The sequence below is a fragment of the Vicia villosa genome, unplaced genomic scaffold (assembly GCF_029867415.1).
Source record: "Vicia villosa cultivar HV-30 ecotype Madison, WI unplaced genomic scaffold, Vvil1.0 ctg.000573F_1_1, whole genome shotgun sequence".
NCBI lineage: Eukaryota > Viridiplantae > Streptophyta > Magnoliopsida > Fabales > Fabaceae > Vicia > Vicia villosa.
This window is the reverse complement of record NW_026705262.1, coordinates 445,671-454,146: the sequence shown is the minus strand read 5'-3', so window position 1 is coordinate 454,146 and position 8,476 is coordinate 445,671. Positions and strand designations below refer to the sequence as shown.

At 38.4% G+C, this 8,476-nt stretch overlaps 1 non-coding gene across 1 annotated transcript; it reads right to left on the bottom strand.

The window, feature by feature from the left end:
- Positions 1 to 3,026: 3,026 nt before the first annotated feature.
- Positions 3,027 to 3,133, bottom strand: LOC131629514 (small nucleolar RNA R71). Its single transcript, XR_009292048.1, has one exon. It is a non-coding gene; the product is annotated as a small nucleolar RNA R71 (small nucleolar RNA).
- Between the last annotated feature and the right edge of the window lie 5,343 nt (positions 3,134 to 8,476).

The following is an 8,476-nucleotide window of genomic DNA, read 5'->3' as shown; positions in this document are numbered from 1 at the left end:
TTGGGTATCTACAACAACGACATAAACAATCACAAAACAAAAATAGGGGGTGATAATACAATTAAAAGTATAATAGTGGTGTATAATACCGTAAGGATAGATATCAGATGTGTTTTCAACAAACAAGTCACTCAATCGCACAACAATTAATTATGTAATGAGGAGTATGTATGCAATGCACTTCTCGACTCGACTTCAATGCATGTGGAACCAAAGTTTAGGAAGTTTAGAGTTATGCTATTGAGGTCATCCATTCGTCAGGTTACACCTCTAAACCTTACTATACGCTAGTCACATCTCTAGACACATCATGTCCAAATCACATCTCTAGATCGGATACGTCATGATTACAACACTAGATCACTCAATCGCACAACAATTAATCACGTAATGAGGAGTATATGATGCATGAATGACAATTAAACATCATCTTATGTTCATCTCAACCTTCACCTGCATAAACTTAATATTGGTTCAATATGTGAACCAAATACACCAACATAATATTTCGAATCATGCAACCACACACACATGATTACATTCCAAAACAAACAGATAAGCACATCAATTAATAAAACATCATCATAACAATTAATATTTTCATAATCATTAACCATTATTACACATGATAACACGATTTTATATCGTACATTTAGCCTGAAATCCATAGATATTTATAGCATTTTCCGTTTATTATATTGATTTATTATGATATTACGCGAGTTTTTGTTTTGTTTCAGGTTTTACACTCTTATTATGACTATTTGTGAAAAGGAGAAGAAATGGAGCTAAAACGACCTCTATTTATGCCTAAATGATGAAAAATGGGTGCTGAAGTAAAAAAGGGAGTGCAAATAAAGCCCAAATATGCTAAAGATGACCCAAAGCCCACAAAGGAACAAATCTGCACGTGGCCCAAACCATCCCAGCAGATGGAGACGCACGTCTCCAACGTTCTCTATGCCACATCAGCAAAAGGGAGACGCACGTCTCCATGCTCCTATTTTTCCTCCACTTGAGACGCACGTCTCAAGTCGTTCAAAGCACTTCCTGAAGAAGCGGAGACGCACGTCTCCAAGTCTCAGTCAGAAAAGCTCCCTCAATTCACGGATTCCAACTGCAAAGCCTCGCCTATAAATAGAGGCAGATACTTCACTTCAATCTGTCCGATTTCCTGCTAACGAAGTGCTGCCGAAATTGTACCGTGCATTATATTTTCTGCCTTCCTTTAATTCAAACAGTTATTTTCTCACAACGATTTCTACACCGGAAATTGTTGTGAACCTTTTATAAATCTAGCCTTACGTTAGATTTATCGTCTTTTATTTTCCTTGTTTTATTTTCCGTCCGTTTAAATTCCGAAGAACGATCCAGCCAACCTGTGGTGGAAGTTCAGTACTCGAAGATTCAATTTCAATTTATTTAATTCAGGTTTAATATTTACTGCCTTTATTCATATATTTATTTGCATGATATATTATATGCCAACTAACATGCCTTTTATTATAAGCCAAATTAATTCATGCATGCTTAACTGTATTAATATGTCTGGCTAAATTACTAAGGTATCGGTATGTAAAGTAAGTTAACCGTAGGGATCCGAAATAAATTGGCCTAATTATGTTTTGTTAATTATCACCTGTTTTTGGTTTGTATGTCTAATTTAATCAGTAAGTCTTAAAATCAATAGAGCGAAAGTTTGAGGTCTTAAGACGGTCAAAGGTTAAAATCAATAGAGCGAAAGTTTGAGATCTTTAACTGGATAGTAGACATAGGACATTAGTTTTAAGGATGGCGAAAGTGTATTAAAACTAATTAGAACTTATTTATTTTCAAAAATTGTTTTTACACCCGAGCGGGATGGCGAAAGCGTACGTTAGGGATATTAGCATTTTCCGAGTCAACAGAGCGAAAGTTTGAGATTAGGAGATTTAAATAGATAACAACTTCATAAAACAGACATTTTATTGATTACGTTGTTTCCAAAAAGCTTTTCTAAAATCTAATGGGATGGCGAAAGCGTACATTAGGATTAGGATAGTAATCTAAATCAACAGAGCGAAAGTTTGAGACGAGGATTTTTAACCAATTGAATTAGTGAAGATTTTTAATCAAATTATGCAAAAGCCAATGGACCTTCGGATCACCTTAAGTTAAACGAAATACATGCTGATATCTGTCTTTTATTATATTCTTTATTTCTCACAATCACTTCCCCTTAGGAACAATCGAAATATTAGTAGCCCTAGCTTTACATAGTAACCTTAGATAACGGTAGATCGATTCATAGTCCCTGTGGATTCGATATCTTTTAAAACTACACGACACGACTGTGCACTTGCAGTCATCAGATTAATAGACACGTAAAGTTGCGATCAAGTTTTTGGCGCCGTTGCCGGGGACTATTTAAGTCGATATCGTAACTCACTGTTACACCGTAGAGACTAGGGAAATTCTTTCCTTTCTTTCAGAACGATTGTATGCCAAATACTCGTTCACAAGGAGGAAATTTAATACAACGAATTAACGAGATCGAACGTTTCATTAACGTCAAACGTCGAGCTCGCAATCTTCCCGAAGTAGCACCAATTCCGATTAATCAGGAATTGACTTTTACTGATCAAATTAATCAAATCACCCCAAAGTTAGAGATGGCTGCTCTTCGTCCTCTTAGAGACTATGCCGCTCCTTCGCGCGCTGAACCGCATTCAAGTATCGCACCACCTGCGATTGAGGCAAACAACTTCGAACTGAAACCTTCGTTGGTCCAAGCTGTTCAACAAAATCAATTCTCTGGAAGCCCTGCAGACGACCCCAACCTCCATTTATCTGTGTTCGTGCAATACGCCGACACTGTCAAAGCTAACAACGTTAGTTCCGAAGCTATTCGATTACGTCTCTTTCCTTTCTCCTTGAGAGATAGAGCTGGAGCGTGGCTTCAATCCCTGCCTTCTAATTCCATAACTACATGGGATGAGTTGAAGAGAGTATTCTTAGCAAGATACTTTCCGCCTAGCAAAACTGCTATGCTCAGAGGTCAAATCAACGGATTTACCCAGAAAGATAATGAATCACTCTTCGAAGCTTGGGAACGTTACAAGGACATGCTTAGACCATGCCCTCATCATGGACTCGAACCATGGCTGATCATCCATACTTTCTATGGTGGTCTCTTATATAACACTAAAATGACTATAGATGCCGCTGCTGGCGGAGCATTAATGGACAAACCCCATGATGAAGCATACAACCTCATAGAGAACATGGCACAAAACCATTACCAATGGGGTGGAGAACGAGCCGCTCTAGAGAAAGCCCAAACCAAAGGAGGAATGTACGAAATAAGTGGTATAGACCGCGTTAACGCTAAAGTAGACGCTTTAACTCAAAAGATCGAGAACTTAACCATCACTCCTTCAGCCACCGCTGCTGCTGTAACACCTAACTGCGAGATTTGTGGATTAACTGGACACGCAGTTGCCGAATGTCAACTCTTGACTGGAATCCCATCTGATCAAGTAAACTATGCTCAAGGAAACCCTTATTCTAACACGTACAACCCTGGATGGAAAAACAACCCGAACTTTTCTTATAAAAACAACAACGCGTTATACGCGCCTGGACAAGCACCTGCTGTGCCAACTGGCTACCAAAAAGCGCCTGTAGCTGCTCAAAACACCCCTAGGAAGTCAAACCTAGAAATCATGATGGAGAACTTTATAGCTTCCCAACAACAAACCAATAAGGACTTCCTAAATCAAAACATCCACAATAGCGAGCAACTAAAACAACTATCGAACAAAGTAGATGCCTTAGCTACGCATAACAAAATGTTAGAAACTCAAATTTCACAAGTAGCTCAACAACAAGCACCTACTGCCGCCCCTGCTGGCACGTTTCCTGCTCAACCACAACCTAATCCTAAAGGACATGCGAACGCGATAACACTACGAAATGGAACGAATTACGATGGACCCATTGATCCTAGAACTCAAAACGCACCCATGTCACAATAAGAGCCAAAGGAAACCCAAAAGACATCAACCGATGATCAAACTGCTAAGACTAATGAGAACAACAACGAAGTGGAACCTGAAAAAGAAAAACCTTACGTTCCACCACCACCTTATAAGCCACCAATTCCTTACCCTCAGAGATTAGCTAAATCAAAAACCGAAGCGCAATTTAAAAGATTTGTAGAACTTCTGAAACAATTAAACATAACCATACCGTTCACATAAGCCATAACCGAAATGCCTTCGTACGCTAAATTCCTAAAAGAAATCCTATCAAACAAAAAGAAACTCGAGGATAATGAAATTGTAACGCTTACCGCTGAATGTAGCGCTATCATCCAAAATAACATGCCTCCAAAACTGAAAGATCCTGGTAGTTTCTCTATACCCTGCGTAATAGGAAAAACCATCATAGAGAAAGCCCTGTGCGATTTAGGAGCCAGTGTTAGTTTGATGCCTCTTTCGACCTGTAAGAAACTAAATCTGGGTGAGCTTAAAGCAACGAGAATGTCTCTTCAATTAGCTGACCGTTCAGTCAAATACCCTGTAGGAATGTTAGAAAATATCCCTGTTCGTGTAGGTCAATTCTACATCCCAACTGATTTCATCATTATGGATATCCAAGAAGATTCTAACATCCCGATCATATTAGGAAGACCATTCTTAGCAACCGCTGGTGCAATCATAGATGTCAAGCGAGGAAAGCTTACTTTCGAAGTAGGAGAAGAGAAAATAGAATTTATACTTTCCCAATTCCTAAAAGCACCCTCTATAATTGACACATGCTGCTCTGCTGACATAATCGACGAGTGTGTTAATGAAATAAAATCCGAACCAAATAAGGAAACCGAGATCCTAAAAATTCCTATACCGCCAATCTTTGAAGATGACAACTGGCGTGGGGAGTATCAAGATGACCATTTGAGTGAATGTTTAGCCTTAACTCCTGATCCTATACCTGGACCGAAGAAACCTGCTATAGAACTGAAAACACTGCCTACCGATCTTAGATACGAATTCCTAGACGAAGAACGTAACCGACCAGTTATAGTTAACGCTGACTTAGGACAAACCGAGACTGTAAAATTACTTACTGTCCTGAGAAAATACCCAACCGCTTTAGGATATAACATATCAGATTTGAAAGGAATAAGTCCTTCCCTCTGTATGCACCGTATTATGCTCGAAGACGATTGTAAAACCTCTAGAGAACATCAAAGGCGAATAAATCCTATTATGAGCGATGTGGTTAAAAAGGAAATCCAAAAAATGCTAGAAGCCGGAATAATATACCCTATATACGATAGTAAATGGGTTAGCCCTGTTCATGTCGTACCAAAGAAAGGAGGAGTTACTGTAATCACTAACGCAAAAGGCGAATCTGTAGCGCAACGTACCCAAACTGGATGGAGAATGTACATTGACTATAGGAAGCTAAACAAAGCTACCCGAAAAGATCATTTCCCTTTACCTTTCATAGATCAAATGCTTGAACGCCTAGCTAAACACTCACATTTCTGTTATCTGGATGGATACTCCGGATTTTTCCAAATTCCTATCCACCCTGACGACCAAGAGAAGACCACATTTACCTGTCCTTATGGTACATTCGCTTATAGACGAATGCCTTTTGGGCTTTGCAATGCACCCGCGACCTTCCAAAGATGCATGATGGCAATATTTGCCGACTTCCTAGATGGAATAATGGAGGTCTTTATGGACGACTTCTCTGTCTGTGGAGGAAGTTTTGAAACATGTTTAGAGAACCTTGAATTGGTACTTAAACGATGCGTAAGCGTAAACCTAGTCCTTAATTGGGAAAAGTGCCATTTCATGGTTCGACAAGGAATTGTACTTGGACACATCGTATCTGATAGAGGGATTGAAGTAGATAAAGCCAAAATCGAAATTATCGAAAACTTTCAACCTCCCAAAACTGTTAGAGAAATAAGAAGTTTTCTAGGACACGCTGGTTTTTACCGACGCTTCATTAAGGATTTCTCTAAAATAACCAAACCCTTAACTGAGTTACTAATGAAAGACGCCGAATTTATTTTTACCGATAAATACACTGAAGCATTTCATACGCTTAAACAAGCATTAATCTCTGTGCCAATTATGCAACCTCCCGACTGGAATGAGCCTTTCGAAATAATGTGTGACGCAAGTGATTATGCTGTAGGAGCCGTTCTAGGGCAAAGAAAAGATAAGAAACTACATGTCATATACTATGCGAGTAGAACCCTAGACGAAGCTCAAATGAATTATGCCACGACAGGAAAAAAATTATTAGCTGTCGTATTCGCATTAGACAAGTTCCGTTCTTACCTGGTAGGAGCCAAAATAATCATATACACTGACCACTCTGCCATTAGGTACCTCCTGACCAAGAAAGACGCCAAACCGAGGTTGTTGAGATGGATCCTGTTATTACAAGAGTTCGACTTGGAAATTAAAGATAAAAAGGGAACTGAAAATGTCGTAGCAGATCACCTCTCTCGATTGGAAAATCTGAAACCCGAACAAGTACCAATTGACGATGATTTCCCTTATGAAAGACTCATCACTCAGTTAGAAGCCAATGAATTCGAACCATACCATCCAAACGCTGAAACCAACAAATTAGCAGAAATGGCTTTAGCCCGCTCTGACACACCTTGGTATGCAGATTTCGTAAACTACCTAGCTGCTGGTGTGCTTCCTTCTGATCTAAGTTACCAACAGAAGAAGAAATTCTTCCATGACCTAAAACATTACTATTGGGACGACCCACTCCTGTTCAAAAGAGGCCCCGATGGAATCTTTAGACATTGTGTACCCGAGGAAGAAATAGGAAGTATAATAACACACTGCCATTCTGCACCGTGTGGAGGACACCATAGCACATCTAGAACCTGCGCCAAAATCCTTCAATCTGGACTCTTCTGGCCCAACCTGTGGAAAGATGTTTATTTTGTTGTACTAAACTGTGATAGATGCCAACGAACCGGAAACATTTCGAGACGCGATGAAATGCCTCAAAAGGGCATTCTGGAAGTAGAAATATTTGACGTCTGGGGAATAGACTTTATGGGTCCGTTTCCGTCATCGTTTGGAAATCAATATATACTCGTAGCCGTCGATTACGTTTCAAAATGGATAGAAGCTATCGCTTCTCCTACAAACGATACACGAGTAGTTATCAAACTCTTCAAAAACGTCATCTTTCCTAGGTTCGGTGTGCCTAGACTGGTAATTAGCGATGTTGGTTCCCATTTCATTTCAAGAATACTTGAGAAACTCCTTCGAAAATATGGAGTAAATCATCGAATAGCTACACCATACCATCCACAAACAAGCGGACAAGTAGAAGTATCTAACCGTGAAATAAAACAAATATTGGAGAAAACTGTTGCTATATCTAGAAAAGATTGGTCAACCAAGCTAAATGAAGCTTTATGGGCTTATAGAACAGCTTTCAAAACTCCAATAGGAACTACCCCATTTAAACTCGTTTATGGAAAATCATGCCACCTCCCGGTAGAGTTAGAACATAAAGCCTATTGGGCCATTAAGAATTTAAACCTAAACTACACTGCCGCTGGTGAGAAACGACTTCTAGACATAAACGAATTAGAAGAACTTAGACAAGACGCTTATGAAAACGCCAAAATCTATAAAGAGAGAACGAAAAAATGGCACGACAAGCGTATATCTAGGAAAAAATTTAACAGAGGCGATAAAGTACTTCTATTTAATTCTGGATTAAAATTATTTCCTGGGAAGTTACGATCTAGATGGTCTGGCCCTTTCGAAATAACTAACATATTTCCGAGCGGAGCGATTGAAATCAAAGGAGAAACCGTCAAACCTTTTGTCCTAAATGGGCAACGTCTTAAGTATTACCATCATCTCGAACACGATGAAAACATCGAACTTTTTAAACTTGACGAGCTGCCCGCTCATTCGAAAAAATAGTTTTCTATTTTTAAAATCGTCGAGCTTACGACATAAAACAAAGCGCTTGGTGGGAGACAACCCACATTTATTTATTCTTTTATTTTATTTTTATTTTTATTTTTATTTTTAACCTTTTATTTTCATTTATATAATATATTCTATTTTTAATTATTTTAATTTTAATCATTTTTACATTTTTCCTACATTTTATAATAACTACTATAATTATAACTGCTATCTTAATTCGAAAAAATATTCCCTTTTTATAATTCTATTTATTATTATAATTTGTTACATTTTTACATTATTTTTATTTTTATTTTTCTTCCTTTTAAATCAACACTAGCCTAGTTCTAACTTAATCTGAATATTTTCAACTTCTAGGTTTTTCTTAACTACTAACTAAGATGCAAGAAGTCGATAATATGGAAGTTGTGTTCCGTGGTAGAGGACAAGAAGCAAGATTTGATAAGCTGGCCGAAAGACAAATGGATTTGACTTGCTACCCTCACCAACCGACT